Source organism: Heterocephalus glaber, unplaced genomic scaffold, assembly GCF_053883595.1.
Source record: "Heterocephalus glaber isolate CG9 unplaced genomic scaffold, H.glaber_assembly_v1.0 deba00001461, whole genome shotgun sequence".
Lineage (NCBI taxonomy): Eukaryota > Metazoa > Chordata > Mammalia > Rodentia > Bathyergidae > Heterocephalus > Heterocephalus glaber.
Genome location: NW_028258308.1, coordinates 11,021,038 through 11,040,887, shown reverse-complemented (window position 1 = coordinate 11,040,887; position 19,850 = coordinate 11,021,038). Strand labels below are relative to the sequence as shown.

Genomic DNA, 19,850 nt, shown 5'->3' with positions numbered 1-19,850 from the left:
CCTGGGTAGGAAGGATTAATAGAGTGAAAATGGCCATACTTCCAAAACTGCTATATAGATTTAATGCAATTCCAATTGAGATCCCAGCAGCATACTTCATGGACCTTGAGAAAACAATCCAAAAATTCATTTGGAACAAGAAGAGACCCAGAATAGCAAAAGCAATTCTAAGTAAAAGAGACTTGGCAGGGGGTATCACAATCCCCAACTTGAAATTCTACTACAAAGCTACTGTGATAAAAACAGCATGCTAGTGGCAAAGAAGCAGACCTGAGGACCAGTGGAACAGATTAGAAGATGCTGAAACCACACCAGACACACTCAACCATCTCATCTTCTATAAAGGAGCCAAACACCCTCACTGGAGGAAAGATAGCCTCTTTAATCAATGGTGCTGGAAAATTTGGCTTTCAACTTGCCAAAGATTAAAACCAGACTTATATCTCTCGCCATGCACTAAACTAAAATTGAAATGGATTAAAGACCTAAACATTAAAATAGAAACTCTGAACCAGTTGGAACAGAGGTTAGGTAGAACTCTTGAAGACATCGGTGTAGGAAAAGATTTTATGAACAAAGCCTCAGTTGCCTGTGAACTAGCACAAACAATCAACAAGTGGGATCTCTTCTTATTAAAAAGCTTCTGCACAGCAAGAGAAACCAACAGCAGTGTGAAGAGACAACCCACAATGTGGGAAAAAAATCCTCACCTGCTCTTCCTCAGACAATGGTCTACTATCTCGAATCTATAAAGAACTTAAAAAGATCAGACCTCCCAAATTTAAAGACCCAATCCAAAAGTAGCTGTCTGAAATGAACAGGCATTTCTCAGACAAAGAAGTAGAAACAGCAAATAAATACATGAAAAAATGTTCAACATCATTTGTCATTTGAGAGATGCAAATGAAAACAACACTGAGATTCCACCTCACACCCGAAAGAATGGCTGCCATCATGAAATCAACCAATAACAAATGCTGGCATGGCTGTGGGGAAAGAGGAACCCTGTTCCACTGCTGCTGGGAGTGTAGACTGGTGCAAGCACTGTGGAAATCTGTATGGAGATACCTCAAAGATCTAGGACTTGAAGCCCCATTTGACCCCGCTATTCCACTGCTGGGGATCTTCCCCAAAGAAGTAAAAGAATCATACCACAGTGATATATGTGTGCCCATGTTCATAGCAGCACAGTTTGTGATAGCTAAAATTTGGAAACAGCCCAAATGCCCATCAATGGAGAATGGATAAAGAAAATGTGGTTTTTTAATAAAATGGAGTAGTACTCAGCCATAAAAAATGAGAAATTAGAGACATTTATAGCTAAGTGGATGCACATTGAGGCGATACTCTTAAGTAAAATAAAAAGGCACACATGTATAAATACCAAATAGTTTCTCTGGTGTGAGAAAGTGAAAGTGTAAATAAGGACTAAAATGTATTATAGTAATGTGAAATAGGAAGAAAAGGGGTAAAGGGGAAGGAAGTTGGAGGGATACGGTTAAAGGATAGAAGGGAGTGGGATTAATATGAGAAAATGGAAAAATAGGAACAAAATCTTTGTAAATAGGGACGAATGGAGAGGTTGAAGGGAGGGGTGGGCAAGGGTGAAAAATAAGAACCAAGAGAGATTATGAAAAATTGCAAATTTCCAATGATGAATGTCATTATATTGTATACCTAAAATGTACCAATGATTAGAATGAATAATCGATAATGCAAAATAGGAAGAAAAGGTCCAAAGTGGTAGGGGTAGTGGGAGGGGTAGGGGAAAGGAAAGAAGGGAAAGGAAAAATGATGAGAAATGGAAAAAATGGAAATAAAGTCTTTCTAAATAGGGAAGGGTGGAGCGGGTGAAGGGAGGGCTAGGAATGGGGAAAAAATAAGAACCAAGATAATTCCCAATGAGAAATGTAATTGTGTTGTATACCTAAAATGTACCAATAAAAGAATTTAACAAAAAAAAAATAGTACAGTAAATGATGCATTGCCATTAATCCCTCTTCCAAATATTCAGTCTAGTTTCAAACAAGCTTTTCCAATTTTTCTTGCCACTTTTTGAACCAGTTTGGCAAGTTCTCATTTATGAATATCTTCAGTTGCACTGTTGTGGCTGCCTTGATGTCTTGAATGATTCAAAATATTTTCTTTTCATTTTGACTTTAGGGAAGAGCCAAGAGTTAGACAGTACCAGGTCTGGAGAGTAAAGGGATGAAGACAAACTAATATTTTTATGAGCCTGCTTTCTTATTGACTCTACTTGGCAGCAGCATTTACCTTATATTTGATCATATCTCATAAAGACACTTATCAAAGAGAATTTCCAGAACTTCTTCAGAAAGTGGCAAGAATGAGAAGATAAGTATGTTCAAGGTAAGGGGAGTATTTTGAATAGGATCAATGGCAATGTGTCTTTTACTGTAATGAATATTTAAAAATTTCAACACTCAGCATTATTTATCATAACTCATATTTTTCATATGTCTGAGTCTGAACAGACTGAGCCTTGAGGATTTCCCAGTTCCAAAGGCTTTACCTCTCTAACATAGAACTCAGCAGTCTGTTTGCTTCCCCACTCTCTGGTGCATTCTGAAATGCATTTCTGCTTGGAAGGTTTCCATACCCATGAACTCATGGACCAGGTTGTCTCTGGAGTGAGTGAGGCATGTAATCAGCCCACTCACTGCAAAGCTAGTTGGGATTCACAGTGGTCCCAGGTGAAGGAAAGGAGACAGGTAGTCAAACAAACAAAACAATAAAAGAAACCTCTGCTGTGAATACAGACCTAAGGCAGATGATGCAGTAGTGACTTTGTCCAGCTCAGTGGGAAATAGGGGCAGGGCTTAGTATTCAAGCGGCTCTGGTCGTTTAGGTGGGATCAGAAAGGAAATACATCAGGCCTCCAGTGTGACTCACTATCCATCATGCATACTTGGTAAATTCCAGTATATGATGCTGGCTATAAGTTGGCCATATATGGCCTTTTGATTTTCTGTCTAGTTTATTAAGAGATTTTTATCATGAAGGGATGTTCAAGTTTGTCAGAGGCTTTTTCTGTGCATATGGGGATGTTCATGTAGCTTTTATCTTTGATTTTATGTGATGTGCGACTTTTATCCTTGATTTTGTATGATGTGCTCCATTTATTCTTTTGCATATGTTGAACTATTTGCATGCTGGAATAAGACCAAAGAGATTATAAGAAAATGGAAAGGTAACCCCTGTTGCTGAACAGACAGCAACAATATTATCAAAATATTATATATTATATATATATAATTGCAATGAAATACCAATAACATTCCTCATAGAACTAGAGAAAGCAATCCTAAAATTTACCCAGAAGAGCAAAAGTAATCATGGGCAACAAGAGCAACAAAGGAAAAATCACAGTCCTAGACTTCAAGTAATACTTCAGACTATAGTGATTAAAAAATGAAACCAACATGGTATTGCCACAAAAACAGACAAGTGAATCAATGGAACTGAATAGAGGATACAGGAACAACCCCAGACAAGCTCAGACAACTGAACTTTCATAAAGGGGCCACAAAGGACTTGAGGAAAGATAACTTCTTTAGTTAATGATGCTGGGAAAACTATCCACATGCAGAAGATTGACTCTAGACCCATATCTCTCACCATGTACTTTAACTAAAATAAAAATGGATCAAAGCTCTGAATATTAAAACAGAAACACTGAACCTGATGGAACATAAAATAGGTTAAAAGTCTTGAAGTCATAGGTATAGGCGAGGACTTTCTGAACAGAACTCCAATGGCACACACACAATAACAGCAAGAATCAACAAATGAGACTATATCAAATTAAAAAATTTCTTCACAGCAAAGGAAACAACAAACAAATTAAAGAGACAAGCTACAGAATGAGAAAAAAAAATTTTGCCAGCAATTTTTTGGACAGAAGGTTATTAACTAGAGCACATAAAGAAGTAAAAAAAATAGCCCCCCAAAATATAAGACAATCAAAAAATGGGCAACTGAAATGAATAGAGACTTCTGTAAAGAAGAAAAACAAATGGCCAATAAATACATGAAGAAAGCTGGGGGTTTAGCTCAGTGGCACCATGGCTGCCTCTCAAGCACAAGGTCCTGAGTTCGATCCTCAGTACTAGGAAAAGAAAAAAAAAGAAATACATGAAAACGATGTTAAAAATCATTGGTCATCAGAAAAATGAAATTAAAACAACACTGACAGAATGGCTCTCATCAAGAAACCAAATAATAAATGCTGAGGAGGCTGTGATGTAAAGGGAACCTTCCTACATTGCTAGTGGGAATGTAAATAGTACAACCATATGGAAATCTATATGGGGATTCCTCTGAAAATTAAAAATAGAAATCCTATTTGACCCCGCTATTCCCCTTCCAAGTAATCTTTCCTAAAGAGTTAAGGACATCATATTACAGTGATAAATACCTACCAATGTCTATAGAAGCACAATGTATAATGCCTAAATTTTGGATGCAGCCTATATGTCTATTGACAGATGCTTGGATAAAGATAATGTAGTAGCTATACATAATGGAATACTATTCTATGATAAAGAAGGATTAATTTGAGTCACTTGTATGAAAATGGATGCAACTTGAAGACATGATGTTAAGTGAAATAAATCAGACACATGTGCTTAAATAAAGTATGGTTTCCCTCATATGAGAAATCAAAAGTATAAATAAAGAATAAAATAAAAGGCAGATAAAAGGAAAATAGATTTTTGGCCAAAAAACTTAGCTCCAAAAGAACAATTAATTCAATATAAAGTGGGCAAATAAACTGAACAGACATATCTCAAAAGAATAAAAATAGCCAATAGTTATATGAAAACATGTTCAACTTTAAAATTTTTAAAATTATATTAGTACATGATCACAGTTCATGTAGTTTACAATCATCTTGAAGAGTGGTTACATGTACATACCACAGCTTGTTTCTCTTTTTTAATTCCCTTTCCCTTTTTTCCCCTTCCCCCCATTCTTCTCCAGTTTCCCTATTCCATTTTTCTTTCTTGTTGATATTATTAATCTTAACTTATGTTGTGGCATGAAATGTTTACATTAATAGAGATTATTAGCTTCCTCTACATGGCACATCCTCATTCTACTTATATCTCCTTCAATTCCTCCTCACCCCTTATGCTTTTTTCCTTAGATAACTTCCCTATTGCAAGAGATCCATTTCCTTCTGCTCTTCTACCCATCCTCTATTATTCTCTGTTTGTACTTTGCCTTACTCAAATGAGAGATACCATATGGTATTTAAGCTTTTGTGTCTGGTTTATTTCACTCAACATTAGATTTTCCAGGTGCATCTATTTACCTACAACTATCTCAAATCTGTATTTTTTAGAAGATTAGTATTTCATTATATATAGATATCACATTTGTTTTTCCAATCCTCTGTTGATTGGCATACAGTCTGTTTCTAGGATTTAACTGTTAGGCATTGTGCTGCTATAAGCACTGTTATGCAGGTATCACTGTAGTATGATGTCATAAGCTCTTTGGGAGAAGATACCTAACAGGGAGGTCAATGAGTGATATGGAATTTCTAATTTCAAATCTTTGAGAAATCTCCGTACTTATTTCCATAATGGTTGTATTAGTTTACATTCCCACCAACAATGAAGGAAGATTTCTTTTTCATCACAGCCTCACAACCATTTGTTATTGTTTAATTTCTTAATGATTGTCATTCTTTCTGGAATAAGATGGAATCTTAGCTTTGTTTTAATTTGTGTTTATCTAATGGCCAGGGATATTAAGCATTTTTCATATATTTGTTTATCTTTTGCAGTTCTTCCTCTGTGAAGTGTCTTTTCATTTTTCTTCCCTATTTCTTGACTGGGTCTTTAATATTAGAAGGTTTAATTTTTTTGAGTTCTTTGAATATTATAGATATTATTCTTCTGAGAAGTAGCTGGCAAAGATTATCACTTCACTTTACTGATTAATTCTTTTGCTGTACAGAAGCTTTTTAGTCTGATACAATCCCATTTGTTCATTCTTACTATTATTGTGCAATTGAGGTTCTGTTTAGAAAATCATTTCCTACACCTATCTCTTCAAGTATTTTGCCCAATAGGTGAAATGTTTCTGTTTTAATGTTTAGATCTTTGATTCATTTTTAATTTAATTCAGTATTTGGTGAGAGATAAAGGTCCTGTTTCAATCTCCTTCACACAGATAACCAGTTTTTCAAGCACTACTTCTTGAACAGGCTATCTTTCCTCCAATATATGCTTTTGGCCCCTTTGTTAAGGATCAAATAGCTGAATGTATCTGGGAAAGTTTCTGTAGTCTCAATTCTGTTTCATTAATCCATGTACCTGTTTTTGTTCCAGTACTGTGCTGCTTTTATCACTATTGGTTTGTTGTATAGCTTGAAGTCAGATATTGCTATACATTCTGCTTTGTCCTTGTTGCTCATAATTGCTTTAGTTGTTCTGAATTTCTTCTGGCTTCATATAATTTTAGAATTATTTTTTCTAGATGTGTGAAGTATGCTGTTGGTATTTTGATTGAGACTGCATTCAATCTGTGTAACAGTTTTGGGAATATGGCCATTTTGACAATATTTGTTCTTCCCATCTAGGAGCAGAGGACATCTTTACATTTTCTAATGTCCTATTTTTTGAGTCTTCTATGTATAGTATCACATTATCTGCAAATAATGACAAATAGAGTTTTTTGTTTCCTATATGTAGCCCTTTTATTGCTTTCCTTTCCTTAATTGCTCTGGCTAATGTTTCAAATACTATGTTGAACAGAAGAGGTGATAGTAGACATCCTTGTCTTCTTTCTGATTTTAGAGGGAATGCTTTTAATTTTTCCACACTTAATATGATGCTGGCTATTGTTTTGTCATATATAGCTTTTATCATATTCAAATATGTTCTTCTATACCTGTGTTTTTTAGAGTGTTTATCATGGAGGGTGTTGGATTTTATCAAAAGCCTTTTCTGCATCTATTGATATGAACATATGCTTTTTTAAAATCTTTCTTTTGTTTGTGTGATGAATTATATTTATTGATTTATGTATGTTGAACCATCCTTGCATCTCTAGGGTAAAATTGACTTGATCATGATGATTTTTTCAATGACGTGCTTCATTCTATTTGTTAATATCTTGTTGAGGATTTTTGTATCTATGTTAATAAAGGAGATAATTTTCTTTTTAAGGTGGGTTTTGGGATCAGGATGATGATAGTGGCTTCCATAAATGAATTTGGGGGCACTCTTTCAACCTCTTTGAAGAGCTTGGGGAGCATCGGAGACATAAGATGCTTAAAAGTTTGGTAGAATTCAGCAGTGAATCCATCAGGTTTCTGGCTCTTGTTAGTTGGTAGATTCTTTATTACTGTGTCAAATTATTGCTTGTTATTGAGTCATTAAGCATATTTATGTTTGGCTTAGTTTTGGTAGTTTGTATGTGTCTAGAAATCTGTCCATTTTTTCAAAATTTGCTCATTTGTTGGAATATAATTTTTTTGAAGTAGTTATCAATCTGGATTTCTATGGTGTCTTTTGTGATTTTACCTTTTTCATTTCTAATTGCAATGATGTATTATCTCCGTTCTATTAGTGAGTTTGACTAGGGACTTATCTATTTTTCTATTTTATTTATTCTTTCAAAGAGCCACTCTTTTAAATTTCCCTCTGTGTTGAAGGGGTGGAATGCTGTATATGTCCATTGTCTATACGTTCAGGGGTGTTGTTTATCTCTGAAATTTCTTTTTTGTGGGGGGTTAATTGATTTATATCTTTGCAAAAGTAGATTGTTACAATGCTCTACTATGATTATGTTAGTGCTTATTTGATCTTTTAATTTCAGCAATTTTGTTTTATGAAGACAGATGCTCCAATATTTGGTGCATATATGTTTATCAATGTTATCTCTTTTTGTTGGATTGTTCCCCTAAGTAATATGTACTGACCTTTGTCTCTTCTAATCAGTTTTAGTTTGAAATTCACTGTGTCTGATATTATAATTGCTACCTCTGCTTGTTTTCTAGGTCCTGGTAGATGAAATATTGTTTTCTGGCCTTTAATTTTTAATCCATGAATATCTTTTTGGATTAGATGTTTACTGAATACAACAGAATGTTGAATTCCTTTTTTTGATCCAGTCTTCCAGTCTGTGTCTTTTAATTGGAGAGTTGCAGCTGATAACACTTTGAGATATTACTGAGATATGTTGGTTATTTACTATCATTACCTTCTTTATCATGGGTATATACTTTGTTTTTCTTTTCCTGATTTTTTTTTTTTTGTTGCTGTGTACCTATTGACCTCATTAATTCTTCTTGTGTCTTTGGCTGTGTCTGATTCATTATTTCTGTTGAGAATATTCTTAAGTATTTTTTCTAGACTTGTTTTCGCACTCAGATATCTTCTGAGCTGGTCATTTTAATGGAAATACCTTAGCTCTCCATTTATTTTGAATGATAGCTTTGCTGGATAAGTTAATTTGGGTTGGAAGTTATTTGCTCTTAGGGCTTAAAATACTTTACTCCAAGCTCTTCTGGCATTTAGAGTTTGTGTTAGGAAGTCTACTGTGATTCTAATTGGTTTACCTTTATATGTAATTTTTTTCTTTTCTCTGGCTGCTTTTAAAATTCTGGGGTTGTTTTGCTTAATATGTGATAATTTAATAAGCATGCCTTGGTGAGCTTCTTTGTCATGTATGTTTGGTGTTCTATAAGTATCACTTTTATTTTAAATTGTTTTCTTATGTTTGGGAAATGTTCTCCTGTGATTTCTATAAACATGTTGGTAAATCAATCTGTACTTTCTTCTAGTTTTTCTCTAACTCCAATTAACCTTAGATTGGTCTTCTTGTTTTCTTTTAGTAGCTGCTGGGTAGTCTTCTCCTGCTCTCTCTCTCTCTCTCTCTCTCTCTCTCTCTCTCTCTCTCTCTCTGGCTTCTCTGCTCTTGTTATTTTAAATCACTATTTTGTCCTCAATATCAGATACTTGGTCTTCATATTGGTCATTTCTGCAACGTATGAATTCTATACAGTTTTTTAAAATTTTTTTATTTCTATCTAACAACTTTTTGAGGATGCTATATCCTTGTTGAATCTGTCAGTTGGATTTTGAACTGTTTTGATTGGTACTTCAGGTTTTTTTTTTCCTATTTCCACAAAATTCACTGTGGGCTTATTGAGTAAAATTGCCATAAATTTTGATTCATTTCCTTTGTGAACTCATCTATTCACTTCATCCCTTCTATGAACTTTTTATTCTGCTACCTGGTATTTGTTTTCTTCTCCCTTTGTGACCCCTTGCTGTGCCTTGGGAGAGTTGGAAAGGGGATTCAGCCATCTTCTATTTCCTTGCTTCCCCAATCTCCTTCCTACATGTATATGTGTTTTTTTAAATATATATGCCTTCCTCTTTTTTCCCTTCATTTTTGGGGACAGTTACTGAAGATTGGGGACTAGAGAAGTTTACTAGAAGTTAACTAGAAGAGAGTTTATGAAACATATGAAGATTTTTAGTGTATGTTGCCTCCAAGTGAATAATTTTCATCTTTGTATGTCCAGTGCTAGAATTTATTCTTTCTGTTTTTTACTGTCAGTGATTTCAACTCTGCCCCTACTTTTTTTTTTCCAAAAGAATTACTTCTGGTTATAACAGCATCCACAGATTCAATCTTACAACCCTTCTATATGATAGTCCTTGCATTTACATTTCCCCACTTTGTCTATTCTCTATGTAGACTATGACAGTTTATTGTTTGTGATTGTTCTGCAATGAGTTGGTGAGGTGGGGTGGAGAGAATGAGAAGTAGTTGGAGTGTTCAACACTAAAGAGAAAGTTTGAAGGGGAGAATAATGGAAGATGATAAGAAAAGTTTGATGTAAGGTCTGATTTTATTGGCATACTTTTAGTTAAGTTGAAGGGTAGCATTGAGAGTTTTCAGAGGGCATTTTGTAGGGGAGGGTGAAATAGGGGAGGGAAGGGGTTTACTTTGTGACTGAGGAAAGCTGTACGGTTGTCAGAACCTGCTGATAGAGAGAACAGTAAGCAAGGTAAGATATGAAAGAGCCAAAGGTTTAGGATGAGGGATTGAGGATTAACACTAGAGAAGATAAGAGTGACTGAGAAGAAGCTAAGTATGGGGAAATAAAATATCTGGGAAGAGGAGTTTATGAAAAAAGAATAGAGAAATATGTTAGTAGTATTGTTTTGGGAGTTTGATGTGGAAAAAACTAGGTAGGGAGATGAGATGAGGGAGAGAACCTAGATATCTATTAAATCAGAGCCAATGAAAGAACAAATACACAGACATAACAACCTAGTAAATATAGGAAACCATAAAAGAACATAGCATAATCCCACATTACTAAATAAATCAAGAAACATAAGAAACTTAAACTTATAAGATGTCCGATGGGAACAGAGATTAAATATTCCAATGAGATACTGCATATGTGATTCCCAAGTAGCTTCTTTGCCAGAGAACCTAAGTGCTCACACCCAGTAACTTCTCTGATCCCTTCACCACAATACTGAAGCTAACTCAGATATTCTTTCTACCAGATCAGTCATTTTTGCAGAGTATGATCCAGTCCAAGTTCTTGGCTTAGGAAAAATCACTCCTGGGAGTGATGGTGGATTCAGCAGATTGATTCACTAGCACAAAATTGTCCCCTGGGTCAGTATTATTCCCATGTAATCAAATTAGCTACAGTAGTAACAGTATTACAGTGGTATCTATCAAGGATAGTTAAGAAATAACATACCATGAGACCCTGCTATGGTCTCCCTTTTGCCTGGAGAAGAAATCCAGGATTATAATATAGTCTTCATAACAACCCAAGTCTTGACACATAGTTAGTGTGCACTAAATGTGATGGCTATGTTTCCTCCAATGGTGAAAAAACAGCATTGAACAGTAATTTTGTACAGTCATTTATGTAAAGGCAGGGGGTTTGGGACCAGGTAATACCAGAGAGGGTAAGAGAAGAGAAAAAAGAAAATCAACTTTTTAAAAAAGTCTTCTGTGTGATATGGAAGGAGGAATTATATATGAATATTATGAATCTAATCAAATTTATGAAAGTTATAACTATTCCATTTCTGTGATGTTTCAATATTTTTTACATTTGCTTCCTATTTTTATTTCAGAAATATTGAATGTATTTGTGCACTTGTAACAAATACTTTTGTTGTTGCAATCATAGAGGATAAAAATAAAGATGTGACAGTATTTTTATACTATCTTGGCCAAATCTTTAAATTTTTTTTGAGTTTGGAGTTGAAAAGAAAAGGCTATAAACCTTTTATTCACATATATAAATGTATATGTAAATTGTAGCATCTTTATATCTAATTTTAATTGAAATTAATTTTGGAATAGGATAGTTCTGTATTTCTGAAGTTCCCCTTAAATAAATATTTTACTTAGGTGTGTAGAATGTAGGAGAAAATTCTAAAAATCATTAATAAATTTAAAAATTAAGTGAAAGATATTTTTGTATTAAAAAAGCATGTCGTAAAATTTAACAACCAGATAGACCTTGGCAGGGCTGACTGTAAAATGGCACTTCGGAGAAATTGAACTGACACCACAAATATGTTTGCTGGGTAATGTTTTGTTCCAGTGTTATGTAAATTCTGCAAATCTAAAACAGAAAATTTTTGTAACAGATGCCAAGTCAGACTCTGTATGTGCTTCATTCCTTGTTACTTGGGAAATGATGTACTTTCTGCTTAATGATGCTGAAAATCAGTCCAAGGACACAAAGCCAGATATGTAACAGACTCTTTGCATGGTGTAATTTACAAACCATCAGTTGTATCTGTCATATGGCATCCACTGTGTTCAAAGGGCTAGTAGGACAAAGTGTGACATACAGTGTGCTCTTGAAAAAATTTTAAACAGAAAATTGTAACTCTGAACAATCAGAGAATAAGCAGCTCTTCTAAAACTCCATTTTGCATTGTTGATGAAATGAGTACTATTACATAATAAGTCATATATCAAGCCTTTGACATAACAGAGATAATACAGTGACTTAAAACAATAAGCAAGCCAGTCATATTTTTAACCTAGTGAAGGAAAATTTATTTTTCAGTCCAAAACATACTCAAAGAACTAATTTGCCAAACAATAAACACAGTACTAACTTGATACTCTTTCATGTTTAATATATAATCTCCACTTCATGAGCTTTGATGTAAACCTTTAAATGACATTTAGGAGCATCATTTTTAGCTTAGAGTATCAAAGATAGTTTAGATATTTTAGCCATGTTAATAAACAATATGTACAGACTCTAATTCAGAGCTCATCCAGATCATCACACTGTAGATTCAGGCACATTTTTAAAGAGAATGGTTTGTCCATTCTCTGTCTAGAAAGATGCAAAACTAAAAATTGCCCATAAGTCCTTTTGGTAGTCTCATCAACATAATGATTTGTCCATCACTCTACAGGCACTTTTCTTGCAGTTTATCCAAGTAAATTTGTTGATTATTCTGCAGGTTGGCTTGATAATAGAGTATTTATCTATCATTAACTGTATTTTAAGAAGACAGGAATAACTTATTTTATGAATCATAAGAATATTGGTTTAATGTTGAAGTTTACAATGACAACAGGAAAACCTACTAACTGTTTGTATAAATGCAACATGTCTATCTTTGGGGATAATGAGAGATGAAAACATAAATTTTGATATTACATCAAAATTAATTTTAGATGTATTACATCAAAATTAATTTTAGATGTTTTGAATTTTAAATTTTAGATGTTTTAGGCAAATTAATTATTTTCTATAGAAAAATAAGAAATTGGTGGAGAATATATATAAATTTTTAAAATTTTTTTATTTTTTGGTACCAGGGATCAAACTCAGGATTTTGTGCTTGCAAGGCAGGCACAATGCCACTGAGCTAAATCCCTGGCCCAATATATATAAATTTTTAGAACTTCCATATTTACTAGTTACTTCCACAATGTATTACATTTATGCTTCATTTCTATTTTTTTAGATTTTTGTATATTAATGCCTAGTAATTTCCATATTTATCCATTACAATGTTGAGATAACTCCAAAACATTTTCTGAGGGCAGTATTGAACTTGTGTGCAGGTACTCATTTTAATAAATTCTGTAGAAAATTAGAAGATAATTTGTTCAAATACAAGTCAGTATATATTCTTAATTAAAAAATGAACTCATGTCCTTTTAAATCTTACAACCCTTCACATTCAAGCTCATGGACAACAGATCTGTCCTTAACTAAAACCAGAAAAAAACATAAACTTCTGCAAACACTTGCTACAGAATGTAGCCCCAAATTTGCTGCTGCCTAACTCTTTAAAATGTTTGATAATACTTATGGAATACTGATTGCAAGATATAAAAAAAACCTACAGAATATTTCACAAATACTAAATTTTATTACTGATTTTAACTTGTTTATCAGAGAACTAGGTAGCCAAATTCTTTTTTTTTTCCCCATTAACTTTATTGGTATATTTTAGGTATAAAATACAGTTACATTCATCATTGGGATCTTGCACCATTACATGAGTCTCTTGGTTCTTATTTTTTTTCCCCTTCTTTGCCCTCCCTTCATCCCCTCCACCCTTCCCTATTTGCAGAGAACTTATTTCCATTTTTATCCTCTTCTCATATTTTTTCCTTTCCCTTTTTTTCCCCTTCCCTACCCCTCCCAATTCCCATGCTCTTTTAGACCCTTTCTTCCTGTTTCACAATATCAGTTATACATTTTTTAAATTACAATATTAAGATCTAGGAGACATTACCACAGATTTTACAGAATTTAAAAGGATATAGAAAACATATTATAAAAATCTCTTTTGAAATAAATTTGACAACTTCTAAGAAGTACTTTGGAAGACAAATTAATAAACTAACTCTGGAGGAAATATAAAATTTGAATATCACGTATTAAAGAAAGTATATTCCTAGCTTGAAAACCTACCTATATGAAAACAGCAGGCTCATAAACATTTTAACTGATAAATTATATCAAACAATTAAAGCAGAAAAAAGAAGGAACACTTCTCCCCTCATTTTAGGAACTCAACATTGTGCTAATCCTAAAATTGGATAAAGATAATAGAAGAAAAAAGTATGAACATAGATAGAAATTTGTTTAACCAAACAAACTATTAGAAGTCAGATCTGGCAGTATGTAGAAAGTGGTTTTGCTATAGGGATGGCAGTGTTGGTTCAGCATTGGAAGACCCACCCCCAAAAGTCATCATTTTAACAGAGGAAAGGAAAAAGCCATATGATCCTGTCAGTGGTTGGAGAAAAAGTATTGGACTAAATTCTACAGCTGTTCATGGTAAAAGCTATCAGGAGACTAGAAGTGGAACAGAAACTTCTCAACAGATTAAAGACATGTACTCCATACTTCCAGCGAGAACACCTTATATGAATGGAGAAAATACAATGCTTTCTCCTTAAGGTGGGGAACAAGGGCAGATATGCTTACTCTTTATCTGTCCATTAAACTTTGAAACCTAGGCCCCAACAAATTAGTCTGGCAATAAAAAGACACAATTAGGATAGGATTAGCATGGCAGAAGCAAAATCTTTATATGTAGATGAAATGATCATCTACAGAGAAAATACTAAGAAATCTCTAGGAGCCCCTAGAACTTATACTTGAATTTAGCAGGATTAGAAAACACAAAGTATATATAAAAATTCAAGTCTGTGTATACTTGCTATAAATGAAGAATTGGATATTGAAATTTAAAAGTTATGTAGGAGTACAAAGGACCTAGAAAAGCTAAAAACAAAAACAAAAACAAAAACAGTGTTGGAAGATGTTTAGCACCCAATTTTAAGACTTCTTCTAAAGCTACAGTAATCAAGGCAGTGTTGGTATAAGGAAAGACATATAGAACATTTGAATAAAACAGAGAATCTAGAAATAGAACCACACATATATGGTCCACTGAGTTTTGAAAGATTATTTAACATTAGCATTTTATAGAATATAAACTCAATTCAAGAGCCGAGGAGGAGATAGTGTTTTCAGCAAACGGCACTAGAACACCTGGTATCCGTACATAAAAAATTAACCTGAACCCTTTTTTTCCATACATGAAAATAACTTGAAGGGATCTATGAACCTAAATAAGAAAGCCTAAAAGTATGAAACTTTAAGAAGAAATTATAAGGGAAAATATTTATGAATTTAGGGTAGGCAAGAACTACCTAGGATACAAAAGACATGATGTATAAAAGAAAAAAATTGATAAATGAGATTCCACCAATATTTAGAGCTTTAAATGACATCATTAAATTGAAAAGTAGTTCTTAAACAGACCGTATTTCCAATGCATATAACATATGACTAGAATATATAAAGAATTCTTACAGCTCATTAATAGACAACCCAATTAAAATGTAGACATAAGAAGATGATAAATAGCCAGTATAGCACAAGGAATGGTGTGCAACTCTAGAATCAGAAAAATACTAATCAGTAAAATAACAAGATTGAATTATACACTCATTAGGGAGATGAAGTCAAAAGTTTTAAAAGCCTTGTCATGACTTTTTCTTTTTGTTGGATTCTCCATTTAATTTGTCATGCCCAATGGATTCATTCTGCTGGGTTTCCTGGGGTTGTGATCCTCATCGTTTTTTCCTAGGGTATTGTCTAAAATTTTTTGGAGTGCTGGTTTGGTATTCATGAAGTTCCTGAGGTGCTCTTTATCATGAAAGTATCTAATTTCTCCACCAATTTTGAAAGATAGTTTTGCAGGGTACGTCAATCTGGGTTGGAGGCTGCTTTCCCTTAGGGCTTGAAATACATCACTCCAAGCTCTTCTTGCCTTGAGGGTTTCCATTGAGAAGTGTGCTGTGATTGTGATGGGCTTTCATTTGCATGTGATTTGTTTCTTTTTTCTCACTGCTTGTAGAATTTTGTTCTTCTGTTGGATTTCTGGAATCCTAACTATAATATGCCTATGTGTAGATTTTTTTTGATTAAAGCTAGCTGGAGTCCTATATGCCTCACTTATCTGTATGTCAAGTTCTTTTCCCCTCCTTGGAAAGTTTTCTGCCATCACTTCTGTGAAGAGCTTTTTATGTCATCTGCACTCTCTCCTCTTTCTTCATTGACTCCAATCAGTCTTATGTTATTCTTCTTTGCATCATCTAGCAGCTGCTGGATTGATTTCGTGTGTTCCCTTACAATTTTAAAGCAATTTTTCTTTTCCTCCTCACTAATTGAAATCTCATCTTCTATATGTGAAATTCTATCCTCACATTTGTTCATTTTGCTGTGCAGACTTTCAATGCAGTTTTTAATCTCTTGGAAATCTGTTTGTATATTTTTATGGATTCCATTTGTTTCCTATGTTGGGATTCCATCATGTTCCTCAGATCCTCTATTTTTTTATCTGTGTCCTCTCTAGATTTATTAATCATGTCTTGCACCATGAGCAAAATCTTTGGTGTTATCTGAGTAATTATTTCTGATTTCATCTTTCCAGATCCTCTTTTGTTGCCAGTTCAGAGAGTCCAGGTGGTTAAGTATCAGAATGTTCCATCTCGTTTCCCTTTGTGGTTGCTGTAGGTGATCTGGAACTCTGTTTTTGAGGCTTGTTTATGTGTTTTCCCATTTCCAAGGTGGGGGGAGGGGGGTGCTTCTGGGGCCCATGCAGCTCACCTTCTCTGCCCTAGGAGCTTGGGATGGCAGCAGGGGAGCTTCTTTCTGTGTTCTGGGCCTGGCTCAGCTTCTCTGCCCTAGGAGCTTGAGATGGTGGTGGGGTCACTTCCTTCTCGGTGCTGGGACTGGCTCACCTTCTCTGCCCAAATTCTTAAATTACATTGGCTCTAGAGGGAATAATCTTTTCTTAGAGAATTTCACATTGGTTTTATGCCATACCAACCATCTTTGAAATACTTTGAGGACACTGATTATTATATTACATAACATAAACTTGGCTTTGTGAGGATTCATGGGGAAAATTTTTCCTTGGACGTAGTCTACAAAGAACTTACATTTTTCTTCTTTTAAAAAAAATATATAGTGGCTTATTTGGATGGTTGTAAATGAGTTCATTGTGGAGTTCAGGATAACTTGGAGAAACACCCAATGTCTTCTTAAGTGGAACAATCTTATTGTTAGGCAATGGCTTTGGTTTCAGGTAGGGAAGCCTCCCAGTATTTTATCAGCTGTTGCTATGTTTGTACTAATGATTCTAAGTACTTGATGATAACAGTTTTTAAAATCCTTCACTAGCTCTTAAATCTTCCCACTTGTTTTAGAATTATTTTAGAAATCTGTTCAAAATCTCTTTCTCCTTGTTGTACTTTCATCTCCCACTCTCTTATTTCATTTTTAGCTTGCTGTATTTTATCTGGTTAGCGACCATCATTTTTGCCTCAGTTTCATGTTTTATTGAGCAAAGTAATTTGAGCATCTTCCCATTTTTTGCCAGCAATTCGTTCAATGGTCAAACACATCTTTCACTGCAGAAATAAAACCAGTGTAGTCATTAAGTAGTTCTGAAAACATATAAAAGTCAGCAAAAGTTTGTTCTTGATGTAACTGGTCTATTTTTTCTTCAAACTCTGCAAGCTGAGACAAAGCTCTAGATAAAGCAGTATGAGCCTCAGAATTACCTAATATGGCAGCAATTTTAGCAAAGGCAGCTGTATTAGCTGAAAGTTCTTTTCTATGACAGACCAAAGCTTTGACACTGGCATGGAGTTTCCTAAGCTGCTGGTCAAGATTCTCAAATTGTTACTGCTTTTTTTCAAACCATGCATCTGATTCATTCATCTCATCATTTTGTTGACTGTATCCCCAGCCTTGTTCGCCATCCTCAATATCCTAGCTCCACTCAGAGCCTGTGTACTAACTGCTCTAGGCAGTTCTGAACTTTCCAAGAATTGCCTTAAATCAGGTTCCTGTAGTAAAGTTGGATGTTTTACTGTTCTTTGAAGATACCTTTCAAGTGCTGCCCTTTGTTTTTCTACAAACTCAGTGGATGATGAATCTTCTTTACCTACTTTGACCTTGGTCATACCTACTATACTCTTCTCTGGAGCTGGTGGCACAATATAACCAACATGTAAACACTTGCTTGCTAATTTGTTGTGCAAACCAAGAAAGTCACTGAATCTTCTTTTAACTGAAAATTCACTCTTACTGAACATGGAAAGAGAAGTCTTTGCTGTTACTCTGTATGCCATGTAAGCATTCATGCCATCACCAACTTCCTCTGGATCTGACACACCAATTTCTGTATTAAAAATATCTCCATTTGCTTCTTCAATCTCTTCCCTGGATCTGTCAAAGATCACAGGAGCTGACATACTCTTTGACTCAATTCTAAGAGCAATGAGTATAGTATAGGTGACAGGTGTGACTGCAGGAAAAGGCTCAGAGGACAGGATAGAGTCTCTTTCTGGGCTGTTCAAAGAAACTTCTTCTGCAAAAAGATCTTCTCTGTCATCATCCAGTACAACTTTTGATGGTTTTTGGCCATTGGGGTTTGCACTAATATCCTCTGTAAGGAGACTAGCTAGTTCTGGAGATGATGGACTTGACTCCAACGTGGAGACAGGGCTGCTGAACAGGTCCTCCCTGTCCTCCAGCTCCTCAAAATCAGTGGGCTTCACATCGTCCAGTGGAGGAGGTTCCCTCTAGGCCGCCATCTTCACTCACCAGAAAGACTGAGCCCCCACCTCAACTGGACCATCACGTGAGCATGCCCTACCCAGGCGGCCGCCCCCCTTCCCCTGTGACCACATACACCCCTCTATGTTCTACAAAGAACTTACATTTTTCTAAGAAAAATATCTTTCAATAAAGGGATCAGTTATGTGAATTATAATTTCTTTTGTTTTTTTGAAAGTTTGAAGACTAATTTATTAATGTTATTGCATATGTATAAGTTAATTTTTCTGTTATCTTTGTTTTCTATTTTAATTTTATCATGATTACTTCTGTTTATTTCCTTCTACAATATTTATTTTGTAAACCACTTTGAATTAAACATTTACTGTTTTGTGGGTTACTGGACACTCCTAAGTACATTAAAGATTATACATTAGTGGCAGATTTTATCAATTTACAATTTCAGAAAAATTTTTTGTAACAAGAGAAATAGATTGAGGATCACTATATTGATTGAAAATTGCACCAAAGGTTAGTGAATTGAAAAAGGAATTCAGAGAGTAAGTGCTAATAGAAACAGAAGATAGAAGTTAGAAAAGTTTATATAGAGACACAATTATAAGACTAAGAGTTGAATTAAGACATTGGATAAGATTATCCTGGGAGAAGTAATATCAGAATTAGTGGCAGATTATGCCTTAGGGAAATTAATATTTAAGATGTTGACACACACAAACCCTTTATAATGTAAAATTTAAAAATTAATAAATACCAAAGAAAGAAAGAAAATCTGGCAAAAATCTTTTTCACCACAGCCCTGCCAGCATTTTTTATTGGTTTATTTCTTAATAGCAGCCATTCTTTCTTCAGCGAGATGGAATTTCAGCATTATTTTAATTTGCATTCCATGAATGACCAGTGATCTAGATCATTTTTTCATGTATTTATTGGCTGTTTCTACTTCATCTGAGAAATGTCTTTTCATTTCAGATGCCCATTTTTGGATTTGGATCTCTATATTTAGGAGGTCTTTTTGTTTTAGTTTTTTTATACATTCTAAATAATAGTCCTTTGTCTGATGAATATCTAGTATAAATGTTTTCTCATGCTGTGGGTTGTCTCTTCACTCTGTTGGTGGTTTTGCTTGGTGTGCAAAAGCTTTTTAATAAGATGAGGTTTGGGTTTTGTTCATGAA

At 34.4% G+C, this 19,850-nt stretch overlaps 1 pseudogene; it reads right to left on the bottom strand.

Annotated features, from left to right (window-relative positions):
- Window positions 1-17,154: 17,154 nt before the first annotated feature.
- LOC101720564 (sorting nexin-2 pseudogene) lies at window positions 17,155-18,693 on the bottom strand (annotated as a pseudogene).
- Between the last annotated feature and the right edge of the window lie 1,157 nt (window positions 18,694-19,850).